This window comes from Dendrobates tinctorius, unplaced genomic scaffold, assembly GCF_039654945.1.
Source record: "Dendrobates tinctorius isolate UK_male_01 unplaced genomic scaffold, ASM3965494v1 ptg000157l, whole genome shotgun sequence".
In the NCBI taxonomy this organism is placed as follows: domain Eukaryota; kingdom Metazoa; phylum Chordata; class Amphibia; order Anura; family Dendrobatidae; genus Dendrobates; species Dendrobates tinctorius.
Window position 1 is genome coordinate 8,280,511 of NW_027361824.1, and position 22,880 is coordinate 8,303,390.

General features: G+C 48.4%; 1 long non-coding RNA gene across 1 annotated transcript in view; it reads left to right on the forward strand.

Moving 5' to 3' along the window:
- The window catches only part of LOC141051414 (uncharacterized), a 35,766-nt gene extending 13,656 nt beyond the window's left edge, over window positions 1-22,110 (forward strand). The window contains exon 3 of the long non-coding RNA XR_012220646.1: window positions 21,956-22,110. This is a non-coding gene — a long non-coding RNA (uncharacterized lncRNA). The remainder of the gene's footprint in view (window positions 1-21,955) is intronic.
- Window positions 22,111-22,880: the final 770 nt, after the last annotated feature.

The window sequence follows — 22,880 nt, forward strand, 5'->3', positions numbered from 1 at the left end:
TCAGATCACAGAAATGTGATTATCATATCTCTGGCACGCTAGGGTTTATTTTAATATTTCCTATACCTGTATGCAAACCGCATGTTTCAGAACAAAGGACACTCTTTCCACTCAGCTTAATTAACATTCCTAGCTCCGACAGGAAATAGACGGTCTCCTGTTACCAAATGCAGGCACAGAGCTGCTAAGGAGGTGGGAAGGAGGATGCTGCAAGCTCGTGACAGGCTACAATGTCCTTAGTAGTGTGAAATGGGAGATTTCTAGCATGTTTGGTGTAATGACCACTGTGTCCGCTAGGGGGCGCTGTGCAGATGTCTTAGGAGAAAGGATGAATGGCAGAACCATGAAGGACCGTTATGTATCTCAAGGTGGGTGGCCTTGAGATGGAGACTGACGCATATATTGACCAGCAGTGATACTGCTGAGGTGTCGTTTCTACATGTAAGGGAGAAGTCTCCAGGTAACCAGAGAGATGAGCGAGCCTGGTTACCTACAAACCCACCCAAGGGGTGTGTTTAAAGCACCGTTGCAAAGAGTGTGAAAATGCCTGAAGGACCTGTGATGAGGTCAGTCATGTGACCCAGTGGGCGTGGCTATGAACGATATAATGTGGCCAGGGTGAGTCACAAGGGGGTGAATGCTGGGACCTGGTTGGTCCAGTGTGGAAGGTCCTGCTGAGATGGGGCTTCTGCCTGACAGCACGTGTGAAGTGGCTGTGAGTAATGGCAACGTGTGCTTGTTAGTTCCCTGGATGGAATGGATGCATGCAGCATGGAGGAACAGCCGTGAGAGAACCCTGACGGGTGAGATAACTTTGAGGCTGAAGAGCCTGCGTACTGGACATTGAGTAACCTGTGTGACCACAGGCTTAACAGAGGGAAGCTCTGTAACGGACACTATGCTGGTGATATGATCTTTATGTTATTGGTCATGGTTTATGCTGCATAATAAACCGAATGGAGTTATGGTTTTATGGAAAGCCCGTGCCGAATCTGTTTTTTTGTGCCTGCTTAGATGACAGCTCTACCTCACACATGTTACAGAAAACATCATACTTTACAGACATTTTAAATTACAATGGGGGACACATGTATACCAGGATGGGAGACATGTATACCAGGATGGGGAACATATATACCAGGATGGGGGGCATATATTCCAGGATGGGGGGACATGTATACCAGGATGGGGGACATGTATACCAGGATGGGGGACATATATACCAGGATGGGGGGCATATATACCAGGATGGGGGACATATATACCAGGATGGGGGATATATACACCAGGATGGGGGACATATATACCAGGATGGGGACATATATACCAGGATGGGGGGCATATATACCAGGATGGGGGGCATATATACCAGGATGGGGGACATATATACCAGGATGGGACACATATATACCAAGATGGGGGACATATATACCAGGATGGGGGCATATATACCAGGATGGGGGGCATATATACCAGGATGGGGGGAATATATACCAGGATGGGGGGAATATATACCAGGATGAGGGACATATATACCAGGATGGGACACATATATACCAGGATGGGGGACATATATACCAGGATGGGGGGCATATATACCAGGATGGGACACATATATACCAGGATGGGGGATATATATACCAGGATGGGGGACATATACACCAGGATGGGAGACATATATACCAGGATGGGGGACATATATACCAGGATGGGGGACATATATACCAGGATGGGGGACATATATACCAGGAAGGGGGACATATATACCAGGATGAGGGATATATATACCAGGATGGGGGACATATATACCAGGATGGGGGACATATATACCAGGATGGGAGACATATATACCAGGATGGGAGACATGTATACCAGGATGGGGAACATATATACCAGGATGGGGGGCATATATTCCAGGATGGGGGGACATGTATACCAGGATGGGGGACATGTATACCAGGATGGGGGACATATATACCAGGATGGGGAACATATATACCAGGATGAGGGACATATATACCAGGATGGGGGACATATATACCAGGATGGGACACATATATACCAGGATGGGGGACATATATACCAGGATGGGGGCATATATACCAGGATGGGACACATATATACCAGGATGGGGGATATATATACCAGGATGGGGGATATATATACCAGGATGGGGGACATATACACCAGGATGGGAGACATATATACCAGGATGGGGGACATATATACCAGGATGGGGGACATATATACCAGGATGGGGGACATATATACCAGGAAGGGGGACATATATACCAGGATGAGGGATATATATACCAGGATGGGGGACATATATACCAGGATGGGGGACATATATACCAGGATGGGGGACATATATACCAGGATGGGAGACATATATACCAGGATGGGAGACATGTATACCAGGATGGGGAACATATATACCAGGATGGGGGGCATATATTCCAGGATGGGGGGACATGTATACCAGGATGGGGGACATGTATACCAGGATGGGGGACATATATACCAGAATGGGGAACATATATACCAGGATGAGGGACATATATACCAGGATGGGGGACATATATACCAGGATGGGAGACATATACCAGGATGGGGGATATATATACCAGGATGGGACACATATATACCAGGATGGGGAACATATATACCAGGATGAGGGACATATATACCAGGATGGGAGACATATACCAGGATGGGGGAGATATATACCAGGATGGGGAACATATATACCAGGATGGGGGCATATATACCAGGATGGGGAACATATATACCAGGATGGGGGACATATATACCAGGATGGGGAACATATATACCAGGATGGGGGGCATATATTCCAGGATGGGGGGCATATACACCAGGATGGGGGACATATATACCAGGATGGGGGATATATATACCAGGATGAGAGACACATATACCAGGGTGGGGGACATATATACCATGATGGGGGAGATATATACCATGATGGGAGACATATATACCATGATGGGGGAGATATATACCATGATGGGGGGCATATATACCAGGATGAGGCACATATATAAGAGAATGGGGGACATAGATACCAGGATGGGCAGGATGGGGGACATATATACCATGATGGGGGGCATATATACAAGGATAGGAGACATATATACCAGGATGGGGTATATATATACCAGGATGGGAGACATATATACCATGATGGGGGGCATATATACCAGGATGGGAGACATATATACCAGAATGGGGGACATATATACCAGGATGGGGGACAAATATACAATGATGGGGGACATAGATACCAGGATGGGGGACATATATACCAGGATGGGGGACATATACCAGGATGGGAGACATATATACCATGATGGGGGACATATATACCAGGATGGGGGACATGTCCCAGGATGGGGGACATATATACCAGGATGGGGGACATATACCAGGATGGGAGACATATATACCATGATGGGGGGCATATATACCAGGATGGGAGACATATATACCATGATGGGGGGCATATACCAGGATGGGAGACATATATACCAGGATGAGGCACATATATACCAGAATGGGGGACATATATACCAGGATGGGGGACATATATACCAGGATGGGAGACATATATACCAGGATTGGGGATATATATACCAGGATGGGAGACATATATACCAGGATGGGGGGCATATATACCAGGATGGGGGACATATATACCAGGATGGGGGACATATATACCAGGATGGGGGACATATATACCAGGATGGGAGACATATATACCAGGATGGAGGATATATATACCAGGATGGGAGACATATATACCAGGATGGGGGACATATATACCAGGATGGGAGACATATATACCAGGATGGGGGATATATATACCAGGATGGAGGATATATATACCAGAATGGGGGACATATATACCAGGATGGGGGACATATATACCAGGATGGGAGACATATATACCAGGATGGGGGATATATATACCAGGATGGAGGATATATATACCAGAATGGGGGACATATATACCAGGATGGGGGACATATATACCAGGATGGGAGACATATATACCAGGATGGGGGATATATATACCAGGATGGGGGACATATATACCAGGATGGGGGATATATATACCAGGATGGGGGACATGTATACCTGGATGGGAGACATATATACCAGGATGGGAGACATATATACCAGGATGAGGGATTTATATACCAGGATGGGGACATATATACCAGGATGGGGGACATATATACCAGGATGGGGGACACATATACCAGGATGGGGGACATATATACCAGGATGGGGGATATATATGCCAGGATGGGGGACATATATACCAGGATGGGGGACATGTATACCTGGATGGGGGATATATATACCAGGATGGGGGATATATTTACCAGGATGGGGGATATATATACCAGGATGGGGGACATGTATACCAGGATGAGGGACATGTATACCTGGATGGGGGATATATATACCAGGATGGGGGACATATATACCAGGATGGGGGATATATATACCAGGATGGGGGCATATATACCAGGATGGGGGATATATATACCAGGATGGGGGATATATATACCAGGATGGGGGATATATATACCAGGATGGGGGATATATATACCAGGATGGGGGATATATATACCAGGATGGGGGATATATATACCAGGATGGGGGACATGTATACCTGGATGGGGGATATATATACCAGGATGGGCGGACATACCGCCTGTTCAACCGGTGCGTTGCAGCGGGGCCCAGAGGCTCCAGGGGGCCCCTGCAGGGCGGCTAATGAGGGCAATCTGGCCATTTTCTCCAAGCCCGAGGCTTCGGGGGCCCATGGCCAGATTACCCTCATGTGCAGGAGTCTTGCAGTGAGGGGCAGGGAGCGATCCAAGCAGCACCGCTGCCTGCAAGAGAAAATTGTAGGAGCGGAGCTGCAAGTATCCATCCATCCTGCTTCCTGCCCGCCGTCTCTGACACAGAGGAGCGTGTCGCTGAATGACGTCATCATTCAGCGGCTACTGCTGTAACAGAGCGAGCAAGCGCGGCCGCGGCGATGCTGCAGACAGGTCAGAGCGGAGAGAGGTGGCGTGGTGTCTGTGTGAGAGTGTGTGTGAGTGTGTGTGTGTGTGTGTGTGGGGAGGTTGAGCTGGGTACGGTTCTGTCTGTGATAGGAGACAGAGAGTTTGACAGAGGGTGTCATGTGGCAGTCTGCCCATTAGAGGTCACTAGAGAGCACCGATGGCAGTGATTATGTAACTGTCATTTCAGTGTTACATAACTGCCAGAGGTCAAGGTGACTCTGATTGGGCAGAGGTGACTGTCAGGTGACAGAGGGTGGGGCTACCTGGTCTGTCTGAATAAATACTGAGGTAAGCTTCCAGAAGCTTCAGTCAGCCAGGGGAGCTCACAGGTTAGGAGAGTCTGTCACACAAAGGAGACCCCTCAGAGACTTTGGAAAGTGGAAACGGTCACGGGGGGGGGGGGTGACCCTATAGGACATTGGTCACAGGCAGAGACGGCCTGTGAGGACCTGGATTATTGGTGGACATTGTAAGGTGAATCGCCGTGGTGGATTGGCCTAGGGCAGCCACGGCGGATAGAGCCACGAAGTACGCCTGACGGAGAAAGTGTACAAGTGAAGGTACCCGGGCCTGTCTGCAGGAGGGTAACGGTGTGAAACATCTGTCGTGTTTTGTTCTGGTCGTCGTGAGGGCGGCCAATAAAAGCAAACCTGTTGAATACAATTCCTGCCAGTCTCGTGCCTGTCGACGTCAAGAAGCGGGTCACCCCCCATTCCTGTGAGTACAGCACACCTCTGCCGCCTACCAGCCACACCACCTAAATACCACAGCACACTATCCTCCACCCCAGCCTGCCACCGGTCTCTACATGTGTGTCAGTCTGTGTGTGTTAGTGTGTGTGTATATATGTATGTCTGTGTGTGTGTGTAGGTGGAGCTGCTTGGCTCTGGAGGAGAAGGTCAACCGTCAATGATGGGGGCATGAGGAGAAGGCAGTGATGGGGAGAGAAGGCCATGATGCCTGGGCCCTGGGGTGATGGGAGAAGGCCATGATGGAGTTATGGTAGAAGGCCATGATGGGGTGATGGGGAGGAGGACATGATGGGGTAAAGGGGAGAAGGCCATGATGGGGGGATGTGGAGAAGGCCATGATGGGGGATGGGGAGAAGGCCATGATAGGGTGATGGGGAGAAGGCCATGATGTGGGGATGGGGAGAAGGCCATGATGGGGGATGGAGAGGCCATGATAGGGTGATGGGGAGAAGGCCATGATGTGGGGATGGGGAGAAGGCCATGATGGGGGATGGAGAGAAGGCCATGATAGGGTGATGGGGAGAAGGCCATGATAGGGTGATGGGAGAAGGCCATGATGGGGTTGTGAGGGTAAAAGAAATGATGATGGGGGTGGGGGAGAATGCAATGATGGTGGTGGTGGAAAGGTCAGTAATGGGGGTGGTGGAGGAGGAGTAAATGATGGAGGAGGTGGAATAGGCAATGATGGGGTGGTGGGGGAAAAAGCAAAGATAGTGGTGGGGGAGAAAAAAATGATGGAGGTGGTGAAGAGGACAATGATGGGGTGGGGGAGAGGACAATAATGGGATGCGAGGGGAGGAGGACAATGAGAGATGTGGGGGATTGGGATGGGCGGAAGGGGGACTTATAATGGCCCCAGGAATAGGGGGAGGTGGAGGAAGACATTATCCCTTATTATGTATAACACAGTCCCTTAGTATATAGTGTACTCACTAATTCTGTATAACACCATCTTTAGTTACATAGTTTCCTCTTTTATTATGTACTAGCTGAAGAGCCCGGCGTTGCCTGGGCATAGTAACTAAAGCTCCCTTGACACATAGTGATATCGCTAGCAATATCGCTAAAGCGTCACCGATTTTGTGACGCAGCAGCGATATCGCTATGTGTGACACTTACCTCCGACCGGCTCCCCTGCTGGTTATCGCTGGTCGCGTGAGAAAGTCCTGGGCTGTTTCTCGTCGGGCGCTTCCTGCTGGGCTTCCTGCTGGCGCCGACGAGCGACGCGTCTGACAGGTAAGTAACAACCCCTTCTGCGTTGCTGCACCGCTGTGAGATCTGCCTGTGTGGCAGCTCACTAGCGACCATTTAGCGATGCACCAGCGATCCTGACCGGGTCCTATCATGGTCGGGATTGCTAGTGCATCGCTAATTGTAACGGTACCCTAACTGTGGTTAGTTATAACAAATTATAATGATTATATTGCACATAAAAACATTTCACATCATATATTCAACACTACAGATTTGCAGCACAAATTAACTAAACAATTACCCAAGTATTGAGTGTTTTATTTTCAACTCATTCAAGAGCCTTTTGATAAACAACATTTTTGGTTTTTCCTTTCGGTGCAAAGATGAACAGATTTTTGGCAGTTCCAACTCTTGAACAGACCACGTAAAGTTGACCATGAGGAAAACATGGAGATAGCAAATCGATCCCTACTACTTTCCAGGACTGTCCCTGAGACTTGTTAATGGACATTGCAAATGCCAGGCGAAGTGGAAACTGGAGACGTTTAAAATCAAAAAACAAATCGGATGGAATGACTGGAATTCTTGGAATGAAAATGTCCTCTCCTTTGACACATCCTGTTTCTGGGCCGTGTATCTAACCCTATCCTGTGTGATACTGTCTGCTGAGCCGTGTATCTAACCCTATCCTGTGTGATACTGTCTGCTGAGCAGTGTATCTAATCCTCTCCTGTGTGATACCGACTGCTGAGCTGTGTATCTATTCCTATCCTGTGTGATACTGACTGCTGAGTTGTGTATCGAATCCTATCCTGTGTGATACTGACTGCTGAGCCGTGTATCTAATCCTCTCCTGTGTGATACTGTCTGCTGAGCCGTGTATTTAATCCTATCTTGTGTGATATTGACTGCTGAGCCGTGTATCTAATCCTCTCCTGTGTGATACTGTCTGCTGAGCCGTGTATCTAATCCTCTCCTGTGTGATACTGACTGCTGAGCCGTGTATCTAATCCTATTCTGTGTGATGCTGACTGCTGAGCTGTGTATCTGATCCTATCCTGTGTGATACTGACTGCTGAGCTGTGTATCTAATCCTATCCTGTGTGATACTGTCTGCTGTGCCCTGTATCTAATCCTCTCCTGTGTGATACTGACTGCTGAGCTGTGTATCTAATCCTATCCTGTGTTATACTGACTGCTGAGCTGTGTATCTAATCCTATCCTGTGTGATACTGTCTGCTGAGCCGTGTATCTAATCCTATCCTGTGTGATACTGTCTGCTGAGCCCTGTATCTAATCCTCTCCTGTGTGATACTGACTGCTCAGCTGTGTATCTAATCCTATCCTGTGTTATACTGACTGCTGAGCCGTGTATCTAATCCTATCCTGTGTGATACTGGGCTCCCCCTGCAGTCTGTGTCAGAGGGTGGTCTGTGTTGGCACGGTAATAAATTGTGTTATTTCCAGCTTTACAGAAGGACGATAACACCATAGAAATGATAAGAATAATTGTCTACAAAGAAACCTGTTGCTGATAGCAACCAATCACAGCTTATTTTTCATCTTTTAAACAGCTCTGGGACAGCGTGGCGAGTTTTGAGTGGCGACTTTTGTGTTTCGACTTTTATGTGGCGAGGTTGGTGTATGTGTGGTGAAATGTGTGCTGAGGGTGGTATATGTGGTGAAGCACATGGTAGTATGTGGCGCATTTTGTGTGTGTGTTCATATCCCCGTGTGTGGTGAGTATCCCATGTCAGGGCCCCACCTTAGCAACTGTACGGTATATACTCTTTGGCGCCATCGCTCTCATTCTTTAAGTCCCCCTTGTTCACATCTGGCAGCTGTCAATTTGCCGCCAACACTTTTCCTTTCACTTTTTCCCCATTATGTACCTAGGGGCAAAATTGTTTGGTGAATTGGAACGTGCAGGGTTAAATTTTAACGCCTCACAACATAGCCTATGACGCTCTCGGGGTCCAGATGTGTGATTGTGCAAAATTTTGTGGCTGTAGCTGCGACGGTGCAGATGCCAATCCCGGACATACATACACACACACACACGAACACACACACACACACACTCTGAGCTTTATATATTAGATAACATCGTCCCTTATTACGCACCATCCTCTCTAGTTATATATGGTGCCGTCCCTTATTATATAGCTTCCTCTGCTGTTATGTATAGTGCTGTCTCTTACATAGTGTATTCTTGTTATTTTTGTTATTCACAGTGCCCTCTTTTATTACATACTCACCTCTCTTTTTAGTTATAAAATGACTGCTGATGGAGCAGCCGGTGACCAGACTACCAGTCCATCAGCCACTCCATTAGAAAGGAAGATTTCCCATGCTCCATCAGCCATCATTGCATTATAGAGCTAACAAGACAGGACGGTATGTAATAAAAAACAGGGCTCTATATAATCCAATATGTAAGGGACGTTACTGTACATAACAAGAGAAGGCACTGTATAATAGGGGACAGCAAAATACATAATAAAGGAGAATATGTAATATATATACATGTATGTGTGTGAGCGAATGTCATAGACTGCGAGAAAGAGAACTATGATATGCCATGGACTTCTATAGCCCCACCCTGGATCTGCTCCCATCCCCCCATCCACCTTCCCTATGCCATGGACTTCTATAGCCCCCACCCTGGATCTGCCCCAATCCCCCCATCCCCCTTCAATATGCCATGGACTTCTATAGCCCCACCCTGGATCTGCTCCCATCCCCCATCCACCTTCCCTATGCCATGGACTTCTATAGCCTCATCCTGGATCTGCCCCCACCCACCTTTCCTACAGCCCCTACCCAACATCCCTACAGTCCCTATCCCTATTCCCTTTTGTAGGAAAGATGGATGGGGGCAGATCCAGGATGGGACTACAGAAGTACATGGCATAGGGAAGGTGGATGGGGGGGATGGGGGCAGATTCTGGATGGGGCTATAGAAGTCCATGGCATAGGGAAGGTGGATGGAGGGGATGGGGCATATCCAGGGTGGGGGCCATAGAAGTCCATGGCATATCATAGTTCTCTTTCTCGCAGTCTATGACATTCGCTCACATACTGCGCCGCTATCTCCACTGCTCTCTCTTCTTCCCCCAGCAGGATATATGTTTTCTCTTCCTCCTTCATGGTGATGAAATCTGGGAAGAGATGTGAGAGTCTCCTGAAGTGAGTGTCCCTCACTGCGGAGTATTTGGAGCGGTGTAGCAAGAAGTGGGTCTCATCCTCCAGGGCCTCCAGGTCACAGTGTTGGCACAGTCTTTCCTCCCTGGGCTTGTAGCTCTGCCTGTGTCAGCCTGATTCGATGGCCAGACTGTCGGCACGGAGTCTATACCGGCTCAGGATCTTGCGGTCTCTGGGGTCCGGGAGTTTCTCCAGGTATGGGGCCTGTCTGTAGTCTCTCTGTAGACTGCGGTACATGGTCAGTTTCTGTGAGCTGATGATGTCGTTCTTCCAGTCACTTACATACGTCTCCTGGCCTTCGTCTACCATCTTCCTGATTCCGGCTTTTGTCAGGTTGTTGTGATTGGTGTTCTGGTCAGGTTGGGTTTGGGTGGGCTGTTTCAAGGATCCTGGTTTTTCTGTTTCACCTACATGTGTCAGGGTTTTATGGTGATGGGAGCTTGGATTGCTCTTTTGTAGGTGAGCCCGGAATGACAGTGCCCTCTTTAGAACCGTTAGGTGTAGAGGGAATCTGCCCAGCTCGGCCCGGAAAGCACTGTTGGAGGTGCTCCGATGGACTTGGAGAAGGTGCTTGCAGAATTCCAGGTGGAATATTTCTGTTGGGCTGGAGTCCCACCTTCACCAGTCTGGGTAGGTGTGAGGGCTCCAGACTTCGCTGCCATACAGGAGGATTGGGGCGATGATAGAGTCGAAGATTTTTAACCAGACCCTCACTGGTGGCTTAAGATGGTAGAGTTTCCTTCGGCTGGCATAGAAGGTTTTGCAGGCCTTGTCTTTCAGGGTCTCTATGGCTTGTTTGAAGCTCCCTGACCGGTAAATCTCTAGGCCCAGGTAGGTATATTTGTCCGTTCCTGTAAGGGCGCAGTTGTTGAGGACAAATGAAGGTTGCTGGTCTGATTTTCTCTTTCTCTTCTGGAACACCATGATGTTGGTTTTCTTTAGGTTGACCGGTAGAGCCCAGGTGGAGCTGAATTTCTCTAAGATTTTCAGGTTGTCGTGGAGTCCTTTCTCCGTTGGTGACAGAAGCAGCAGGTCATTTGCATACAGCAGGAATTTCACCTGCGCCTCGTGGAGGGTGAGACCTGGTGCTGTGGAAGATTCCAGATATACCAGGATGGGGGATATATATACCAGGATTGAGGAGCATATATACTAGGATGGGGGACATATATACCAGGATGAGGGATATATATACCAGGATGGGGGACATATCATAGAATCCTAGAATGTTAAGAGTTGGAAGGAACCTCCAGGGTCCTCATGTCCCACTCCATGCTCAATGCAGGATTATTATTATTTATTTATAAAGCACCATTGATTCCATGGTGCTGTACATGAGAAGGGGTTACATACAAGTTACAGATATCACTTACAGCAAACAAACTAACAATGACAGACTGATACAGAGGGGAGAGGACCCTGCCCTTTTAGGCTTACATGCTACAGGATGGTGGGGAAGGAGACAGTGGTGAGGAGGCAGCGGGGTCATTGCAGGCTGTAAGCTTTCCTGAAGAGAAGGGTTTTCAGGTTCAGTCTGAAGGATCCGAGGGTGGTGGATAATTGGACATGTTGGGGCAGGGAATTCCAGAGGATGGGGGATATTCGGGAGAAGACTTGGAGGTGGTTGGGTGAGGAGCGAATAAGTGTGGAGGAGAGAAGGAGGTCTTGGGAGGACCGGAGATTACGTGAGGGAAGGTATCTGGAGATTAGTTCAGAGATGTATGGAGGAGACAGGTTGTAGATGGCCTTGTAGGTCAGTATTAGTAATTTGAATTGGATATGCTGAGGGAATGGGAGCCAGTGAAGAGATTTGCAGAGGGGAGAAGCGGAGGAGTAGCGAGGAGAGAGATGAATTAGTCGGCCGGCAGAGTTAAGGATGGACTGGAGAGGTGCGAGGGTGTTAGCAGGGAGGCCACAGAAAAGGATGTTGCAGTAGTTGAGGTGGGAGATGATGAGGACATGCACAAGCACTTTAGTAGAGTGAGGGTTGAGGAAGGGACGGTGTGACGAGCGTCAGCTTATGCTGAGTCGTTTTCCTTTTTAGAGAGTGGACCCTCTGGGCCGTAGCACCCACCCACCTAGGGCGAGATGACCTAGTGAGAACCCACCCCCTATACAGGGAGTGTCAGGGGCAAGACTAAGGGGGTGAGCCACCACAGCAGCTGGACCAGACAGCCGGCTCAGGGAGATGCTATTGAGTGTCTGGCAACAGGACGGACAGGATACGAAACCTAAAGCAAAGTCACAGGGTTTCTTCAGCAAACGTGGTTACACACTTTATTCAGGTGCAAGGCATAAACAGGGAATCAGGTGCAGGGCACAAACGGTGAAACACGGCAAGGTGCCTGAAAGGGCATGCCAAAAGTTCCAGACATAACACGTGCAGAAAACATACCAGGGTCCAGGGCAGGGTACGTGTTAGGGGTCACACCAGAGTTCCTAGGAAGGATGCGTGCTAGGACACACTAGAGTCCAAGGCAGAGTGCGTGCAAGGAGACACGCCAAGGTCCAAGGCAAGGTGCGATGGCATTGGACTCCGGACATCTGGCAACGACCGACAGGATCCAGACATCAGGCTGCGGACATCAGCTCCGGACATCAGGCCGCAGTCATCTGGTTCCGGACCTCTGGCAGCGGTCGGCAGGCTTCGGGAATCTGGCAGGCAAACCAGGCAGATGCAAGGACGGAGGCCTGCGTGTGCAGAGGGCACGCCAGGGACAGATTCAAGGACGGAGGCCTGCGCGTGTAGAGGGACATGCCAGGGACAGGTACAAGGACGGAGGCCTGCGCGTGTAGAGAGACACGCCAGGGACAAGGTTCAAGGCAGAGTCCTGCGCGTGCAAAGAGGCACGCCAGGGTCAGACGAGTCAGAGTCCTGCGCATGCAGAGAGGCACGCCAGGGTCAGGCGAGGCAGAGTCCTGCGCGTGCAGAGGGGCACGCCAGGGTCAGGCGAGGCAGAGTCCTGAGCATGCAGAGAGGCACACCAGGATCAGGCGAGGCAGAGTCCTGCGCGTGCAGAGAGGCACGCCAGGGTCAGGCGAGGCAGAGTCCTGCATGTGCAGAGAGGCACGCCAGGGTTCGGGTTCAAGGACAGGGTTAGGACCTGTGCGTGCAAGAGGGCACGACAGGGGACATGGCATGGCCTGCGCGTACTTTTACAGAAGCACGGGGAGGTATGCCAGGGAGCAGGCGAGGGCCTGCACGTGCTTTAGAGAGCACGTAGAGCGCAGTGCAGAAACAGCGTGAGGTGCAAGGGAGCATAGAGAGCACGGCTGGGGTACTGGCTAGCTGATCGGGCTGCGGCACTGACAGACGAGCAAGACTCCAGCGAACCCGGCTGAGGCATGGCAGGCGACACAGCTGTCACTGACCGTCGAGCATGGCTGAGGCACAAGCAGGCGGGCACGGCTAGGGCAGGCACGGCTGAGGCACAAACAGGAGGCTAGGAAGGCCAGGCGCATGCAAAGAGCACACGAAGCAACAAGGCAAGGCAAGACGTGAAACAAGACAGAGCTTAGGCAGAGTACGGAACCAGGAACGGAAGCATAGGCAAAAACACGGAATCAGTTCAGAGCAAGAACAAAGCCATCAGCGGAGCGTAGGCCGAAGCCCAGAGCCGGGCCAAGGCAGAGCCTTGGGACTAGACATGGAAAAGTGCACCAAAAGTAAGAGAGGAGGAATGGTGCGTGTGCCAGGGAGCACTACAGAGCACCATAGGAGAGAGCGAGGCAGAGCAAGCAAAGACAGAGACCATAGGGAGGAACAATGCAGAGCAAGGAAAGGTACAGAAGCACAGAACGGAATCAGAGCAAGGAAGGACTACAAGGCAAAGCAGAGCAGAGACAAAACATGGCACGACGGACAAACACTAGACAAGGCACGGAACAAGAGACGGAGTACGAGCACGGAGCGTGTGCAGAGATGCACGACAGGGCAGAGTGTAAGGGCACAGAATAGAGGGAGCGACCCAGCAGACCATGCAGCCATGCAGGGAAGCAACACAATACTCAGGCCCTGAGCATAGGGAGGGGCGGTCTGATATAGGGCATTAGCACCTCGACTTCCAGGTCAGGACCAGGGGAGAATTTCCAGTTCAGATCCTCCAGGATCACAGAGAGCAGTCGAATGACCAGGGATTCCAGACATGCAGAGATGATTGCAGAACCAGACAATGCTGGACCCTAGGAAAGGTCACATGATCAGGGGTTTCAGACATGCAGAGATGATTGCAGAACCAGACAATGCTGGACCCTAGGAAAGGTCACATGATCAGGGTTTTCAGACATGCAGAGATGATCACAGAAGGCAGAGCAGAAACGCAGGCATCTTGCAGCCCAACAGTCATGAGGTGAGTGTGCACACTGCTCTAGGGAACATGCAGGATAGCAGACATGAGATGTGCGTGCACACCGCTCCAGGGGTCATGAGGCAAAACAGACATGGCGGACATAACAGACATAGTGAGCATGACAGACGGATTCTGGAAATATTTTTGAGCTGGAGGCAACAGAAGGTAGTAAGAGCTTGGATGTGTGTTTTGAAGGACGGGGCAGAGTCAAAGGTTACTCCGAGGCAGCGGACTTCCGGTACGGAGGAAAGTGTGATGTCGTTAATTGTGATAGGTCAGGTAAGGAAGATCTGTGAGAAGGAGGAAAGATGATGAGTTCAGATTTGTCAACATTGTGCTTGAGGAAGCGGGAGGAGAAGAAGGAGGATATGGCTGATAGACACTCCGGGATTCTGGAAAGCAGAGGGGTGACATCAGGGCCAGAGATATCTAGTATCATCGGCATAAAGGTGGTGCTGGAATCTGTGAGACTTTGAGTTGCCCCAGGCCCAGTGTATAGATTGAGAAGAGTAGAGGTCCTAGAACAGAGCCTTGGGGGACTCCAACAGAGAGAGGGTGGGATGAGGAGATAGTGTGGGAGTGGGAGATGCTGAATGTGCTGTTGGAAAGGTATGAGGAGATCCAGGATAGGGCGACGTCTTTGATGCCAAAGGAGGAGAGGATCTGTAGTAGGAGGCAGTGGTCAACCTTGTCAAAAGCATAGGACAGGTCTAGAAGCAGGAGTATAGAGTATTGTCCGTTAGCTTTGGCTGTAAGTAGGTCGTTAGTAAGTTTGGTCAGGGCTGTCTCAGATTGTAGATTGTCAAAGAGCAAGGTAGATGAGAGGTGGGAGGAAAGTTCAGCGTGGACAATGCAGCTCCAGGAGTTTGGAAGCGAATGGGAGCAGTGATATTGGGCGATAGCTGGACATAGCGGTTGGGTCGAGGGTTGGCTTTTTAAGGATAGGCGTGATTGTTTCATGTTTAAAAGCAGAAGGGAAGGTACCGGATGTTAGCGATAGGTTGAGGAGGTGGGTTAGGGATGGAATAAGTGTAGTGGTGAGGTTGGGGAGGAGGTGCAATGGGATGGGGTCAAGTGCACAGGTCGTGAGGTGCGATTTGGAGAGGAGACAATTAAGCTCCCCTTCAGTGATGTTGGAGAGGGAGGTTATGGGGTTTGGGCATTGGTCTGGTATACAAAGGGGTTGTGGTGATTGAACAATGAAGACTTGCCTTGTTTGGTCGATATTATTTTTGAAGTGTGTGGCAGAGTCCTCAGCAGAGATGAGGGAGGTTGGAGAGGGCAGTGGTGGGCTGAGGAGGGAGTTAAAAGTTTTGAATAACTGTTTGGGATTGTAGGATAGGGAAGATACGAGGGTTGTGAAGTAGGCCTGTTTAGCAGAAGTGAGGGCAGATTTGAAAGCGAGTGTTGCCTGTTTGAATTCAGTGAAGTCGTCTTGCGAATTTGTTTTCTTCCAACGCCGCTCTGCAACCCTGGACACTTTCCGCAGCTTTTTAGTGGTGTTATTGTGCCAGGGTTGTCTATTGATACATCGCACTCTGCCATGAACGAGAGGGGCGACCGAGTCAAGAGCTGATGCGAGAGTGGCATTGTAGAAAGCAGTGGCACTGTCTGTGTCATGGAGTGAGGATATGGAGGACAGTGGTAGGATACTAAACCATTTTAGCAGAGGCGTATCTAGATTTTCTGGCACCAGGGGCAAAATTCAATTTGACCCCCCACACCCCTCCCAAGCACATATGCTATTTGCACACTTAGTCCTGTAACGATGAGCTGCTCTTCCTATTTCCCTCAATGTTCAGTGAAAAAGTGAGAGAAGCAGAAGAGAAGTTCGTTGTCACGTGACCGTAAGATTGAAAATCGTATATGAGTGAAGTGGCCACATGATGACTGCTGGAACCTGCAAGCAGAGCTGAATCCTGACAGTGAGGCTATTTTATAACTAAAGGTTGCGTCCTGGTTTAAGATGACAGTCTGCAGTCATAGGTGCCTGCAGGCTTGTGATTTCTCACAGTGCATACACTGCACACTTTTGGAATTCTCCCTTGCACCAGTTTGTGATTTATATACTTCTGGTCAGATTCCGACTAGACGTGCCCGGCCTCTCTCCGTTCATTTTCATTGAGTGAGGTCACACACGTCTAGTCTGCATGTGACCGTATGTATGTAAATCACCGGCACCAGAGAATCCTGACAGCATTCAGTGAGCACTGTGAGAATTCAGAAGTCTGCAGTCATAGAATGTCTGCAGACTCAGCACAAACCTGGACAACCCCTTTAATGTTCCTAACATAAATAAAAATATAAGAATTAGTATCACAAAAAAAATTTACATCCAGGTACCTTATAGATGACGTTGTCTCTGGAGTCGTTCTCCTTCTTTTCTTCTTCTTGTCCAGACCCCATGATGAGTTTTCTCATCCACAGCCGTCTCTGCAGACTTCCATCTTCTCTGTTCTTCTGCAGCAGCAAATCTCCACACGATGCCCTTAAAGATAGAAGTGTCATTATAATGCCCCTGAATAAAAAATATCTGCCGTACGCTGAGTCCCTGAATAAATAATTGCCCCTCACTATATTCCCTGCACAAATTATGACCCCAAACTGTCCCTCTTTTAGTACATGCTCTCCACACTGCCCCCTCCTTTCCATACTGTGCCCCCTCACCACACTCACCCTCCTTGGCATACTGTCACTTCCTATTTGTGACCTTACACCGTTCCCCCATGCTACATCCACACTACTCAGTCTCTATTCTGTGCCCACTCGCTTTTCTCCCCCCATACTGTCTCCTCACACTAGTCCTCTTAATAGTGTCCTCACACATTTACCCTCTCACTTTCCATACTGCCTCCTCACACATCCCATCCCATCACCCTCACTCCCCATACTGTGTCTGCATACATTTCCCCCTCACTCCTCATACTGTGTTTGCAGCTATCCCCCCATATTGTTTCCTCATACACCCAGCTCATCCCTTGTCCCTCATATTGTGCCTTCAAATGGCTCCCCCTATTGTGTCTGCACCTGTCCCTTTCCTTACTCCCCAAACCTGTGTCCTTAAATCATCCCTCCACAATTCAAAATGTCCGCCAACACATACAGCCAATGTGCGCGAGTACAAATGATCACTGGGAGCCGGCGCACTGCAGCTTCTTGACAGCTGGCTCAGAGAACTGCCAACTCCCAGTCAGGAGGGCGGCAAAATGCAGCCACCGGGGTGGACACTTGGGACCATCGCATTAGGCGTCCTGACTGCGCCCCCAAGCCGGCTGTGCCCAGGGCCCATGCCCCTGCTTCCCCACTAGATCCGATCTAAGACAGATGTCTGCCCAGCCTCTGTGTGAAGACTTCCATTGAAGGAGAACTCACCAGCTCTCGTGGCCGCCTGTGCCACTCATTGATCACCCTCACTGTTAATGAGATACTCATGCTAGGGGCGGCCTGTCGGTGGGGATGTGGGCATATGACAGCTCACTGATCCTTAAGTGACCTGCCCCCCTATTTTACATACTGCTTAGAATATTGTGTGTAAAAAAAATTAATAAAAAAAAACATTTATCACACAGTCTGCGCTGTAGCATCATATGATGGCTAATATACAGTACGTATAAGCAGTTATGATTTAGTCATATAGTATTGTGTGAAAAATATATATCTTAAACAAAGTGGCGCCTGTGCAGTAGCATCTATTGCTTTCCTATAGATGCTACTGCGCAGGCCCTGCTCGTGCCATCTTGATGGAGACACATTTTTTTCCTCTAGCAAAATGGCGCCGTCTGTGGCGAATGTTCATTTTTTCCCACACAATATTCTATGCAGTATATAAAATAGGGTTCAAATCAGTGACCTGTCATAACCCATAAACATGCATGTGTAAGCAGAACACCACATAAAGCCCCACCCACAGCCTGCCCTGGAACAAATTAAACAACAACCACAAGACGGATTTCATCACCTGACCAAAGAGGAGTAGAGGGCAATAATGACTTCACGTGATCTAGTTCTGTAAATACATCCTAGAACTGTGTTTGCCTTTTTTGCTGCTGCATCACACTGTTGACTCATGTGCAGTCTATGATCTATTACTATATACCAGGATAAGGGATATATATCCACTGGACTGCAAGAGAAAAGACGGAGTCACCGCCAGTACTGCTGAAATCCTATGTTGTCGGTATCATACCATGCTGCAGGCTTCGCCTCATGACCACGGGTGCTTGTCCAAGAAAACACAGTGTAATAAATCCACCAATGAAAAGCAGATAACACTCACCGATCTTTTGAAGAAATTTCGCTCTTTATTTGCAATAAAAAAGCATGTTGGCCGGGGGAGTGAGGACGGGAGTGGGCAGAAACTTGCCGTTTCGCGCCTACTAGCGCTAATTGACCTGTGGAAGCGCTAGTAGGCGCGAAACGGCCGTCATCAAGTTTCTGCCCACTCCCGTCCTCACTCCCCCGGCCAACATGCTTTTTTATTGCAAATAAAGAGCGAAACTTCTTCAAAAGATCAGTGAGTGCTATCTGCTTTTCTTTGGTGGATATATATACAGTATATATATACACTATATATATATATATATATATGTCAATTCTATAGCGCATCCACGAGCACATATATATATATATATATATACACGGGTTGGACAAAATAATGGAAACACCTGTACACATCTACAAAAGTTATGGTGTAGGTCCACCTTTTGCGGCGATTACAGCCTCAATTATCCGAAGTATGGATTCATACAAGGTGTGAATTGTTTCCTAAGGAATTTTAGCCGATTCTTCAGGTAAAACACCCTCCAGTTCTTTGAGCGACGATGGCGGCGGAAAGCGACGTCTAACTTGAATCTCTAAAATCGACCATAAATGCTTAATAATGTTGAGGTCTGGGGATTGTGGGGGCCAGATGAGATGCTCACCTTCATTACAATGTTCCTCGTGCCATGCTTTAACGATTCTAGATGTTTGAATTGGTGCATTATCATCCTGAAAGATGGCATTCTCCTCCGGGTACAGTGCTTGAACCATAGGATGCACTTGGTCGCCCAAAATGCCTAAATAATCGCGGCTGTTAATTCTTCCATGAAGGGATATCATTGGCCCGGCGGATCTCCACGAAATAGCACCCCAGATCATCACAGAACCTCCGCCATGTTTTACGGTTGGGAGAAGGCAGTCTGGATGGAATGCTTCTTTCGGCTGTCTCCAAACGTACACTTGTCCAGAGGTCGGAAATAGGGTAAACGATGATTCGTCTGAGAATATCACGTTTCCACTGCTCGAGGGACCAATTCTGGAGGTTTCTACACCACTCTAAACATTTGGAAACATTTGTCATTGAGAGCAGCGGTTTTTGAATTGCAGCTCTTCCGTGGAATCCAGATTTGTGCAGCTCCCGACGAACAGTTTTCGTGGAAACTGGGTTCTGTAGGTGTTCATTGAGCTCAGCAGTGATTTTCGGAGCCGTGGTCTTGCGATCCTCTCTCACAATTCGCTTTAGAGTCCGACGGTCTCTCTCAGTCAACTTCGACTTTCGGCCGGACCTGTGCTTTGCTGCGGACGTTTTTCCTTCTCTTTCAAACGCAGTCATTACTTTGGAGACAGCACCTCTTGACACGCCAAGCATTCGGGCACTTTCTGTTACACTAGCGCCTGCCATACCAGCACCAACAATTTGGCCTCTTTGAAAATCCGAGAGGTCTGCCATTGGTATCAGGTTCTCATCAATGTTCTTACAATTCTGCAAAACAAACAGTTAATTTACATACACATATCACATAACCCAAATAATCAACTACAAAACATTACCACATGTCACGGTTTGCATGTTTATAACATGTTCGAAGATTATGATGCCAAAACGTTAGGTGTTTCCATTATTTTGGCCAACCCCTGTATATATACAGTATATACACACACACACAAAGATGGTGCTCAGGATAAGGGATGTCTATACCACGATGAGACACATACAGTGGCATGTAAACGTTTGGGCACATCTGGTCAAAATTAATGTCATTGTGAACAGTTAAGCAATTTGAAGAAATGATCTCTGTAAGGCCTAAAGTTACAGGTGACACTTCCTTTGTATTTTAGGAAAAGAAAAAAAAAAATATATATATATACTTTTTCATTTTTTACATTTTAAAAATTCAATAAAGGAAAATGGGCCAATGCAAAATTTTGGGCACCCTTGGGGATTTGTGTGCTCAGATAACTTTGACTGTTTCAGACCTGAATTAGCCTGTTAGGGTTATGGCTCGTTCACTATCATCGTTAGGAACAGCCAGGTGATGCAAATTTCCCAGCTTTGTAAACCCCAAACCTCCTCTAACCTTGTGCCAAAAAACAGCAGCCATGGGTTCTTCTAAGCAGCTGCCGAGCACTCTGAAAATAAAAATGGTGGAGGCCACAAAGCAGGAGAAGGGTATTAGAAGATAGCAAAGTGTTTAAGTTGTTCTTTCCGCAGCTCGAAAATGTATCGTAACTTAGAAATGGCAAATAATAGGAACAGCGGAGATCAAGATAAGGTCTGGAAGACCAAGCAAAATTTCAGTGAAAGCTGCTCATAGAATTGCTAGAGAGGCAAATCAGAACTCCCGCATGGTTGCAAAAGACCTTGAGAAAGATTTAGCAGTCTGGAGTTGTGATACATTGTTCTACTGTTCAGAGACACCTGCACAAATATGGCCTTCATGGAAGAGTGCAAAGAAAGAAGAATCCAGCTGCACGGAAATACAAAACTCTTCTTTATTGGTGGGAATAGAAACATTTCAGTCGGCCGAATTAAAATGTTGTGATAATGGATAACACAACAGAATTGTGCGATGATTGTACAAAAACCAAAACATATGAGAAAGCATCAGATGTAAAATATTCAGGATACATGCACAGTGCCAGGTATATAGGACGTTATAGATTACATTCTATGTTATTGGTGTTGTAGAAAGATATGTTTACAGAAATTATTAATATTTTTCTAAATACATTCTGGTTATGACAGTATGTCTATTGTCCGTAATCAGTTCTACTTCAATGTGACATAAACAATGGGAGGAATAGGAACATTATGGCTGAATCCACTCAGTCCTTCACCTCCCATGGTGGGAATATGGACAACTAATAATGGAGCCCAACATCCTTTGTAAGGTTCAGACCCATCGGTACTTTGTATTCAGATTACATATCCTCCTCGCTTCTTGTCAGAGCGGCCTCTCTAGAGGCACCAGACCTCCCATACTGTCCTCGGTCTTGCTGACTGTTTCCATTACACATGTGACCGCACATACAGGAATGCAGTGTGTCCGGGATGTCATCATCACTTATCCACCATCGCTTTATTTTCCTGTAGATGTTGTGTCCCAAATGGACTTGGCGGCTTCTGGAGATAGAAAATGAAGAAGATGCGGGAGATTATCACGGACAGAGGCGTCGAGTAACAAGAAAGGAGGAATCTCTACAGTAAAAGTGACTAAGAGCTACATGTAATAAACACTGATACTACAACTCCTATCATTACTGTATTGTCACTGTCAGCACCGAGCTCTGCTCAAAATGGGTAGTAACATCAGTGCTCCTCCAGGGGGCGCCCTGTACATATCCAGCCTGGAGGTCCGTCCTTAAAGTCAGTGCTGGTGCCCCCTGTATACATCCAGCCTGGAGGTCCGTCCTTATAGTCAGTGCTGGTGCCCCCTTTATACATCCAGCCTGGAGGACCGTCCTTATAGTCAGTGCTGGTGCCCCCTTTATACATCCAGCCTGGAGGACCGTCCTTATAGTCAGTGCTGGTGCCCCCTTTATACATCCAGCCTGGAGGTCCGTCCTTATAGTCAGTGCTGGTGCCCCCTTTATATATCCAGCCTGGAGGACCGTCCTTATAGTCAGTGCTGGTGCCCCCTGTATACATCCAGCCTGGAGGACCGTCCTTATAGTCAGTGCTGGTGCCCCCTTTATACATCCAGCCTGGAGGTCCGTCCTTATAGTCAGTGCTGGTGCCCCCTTTATACATCCAGCCTGGAGGTCCATCCTTATAGTCAGCGCTGGTGCTCTCTGTATACATCCAGCCTGGAGGTCCATCTTTACAGTCAGTACTGTTGCCCCCTGTATACATCCAGCCTGGAGGACCGTCCATATAGTCAGCGCTGGTGCCCCCTGTATACATCCAGCCTGGAGGACCGTCCATATAGTCAGCGCTGGTGCCCCCTGTATACATCCAGCCTGGAGGACCGTCCTTATAGTCAGTGCTGGTGCCCCCTTTATACATCCAGCCTGGAGGT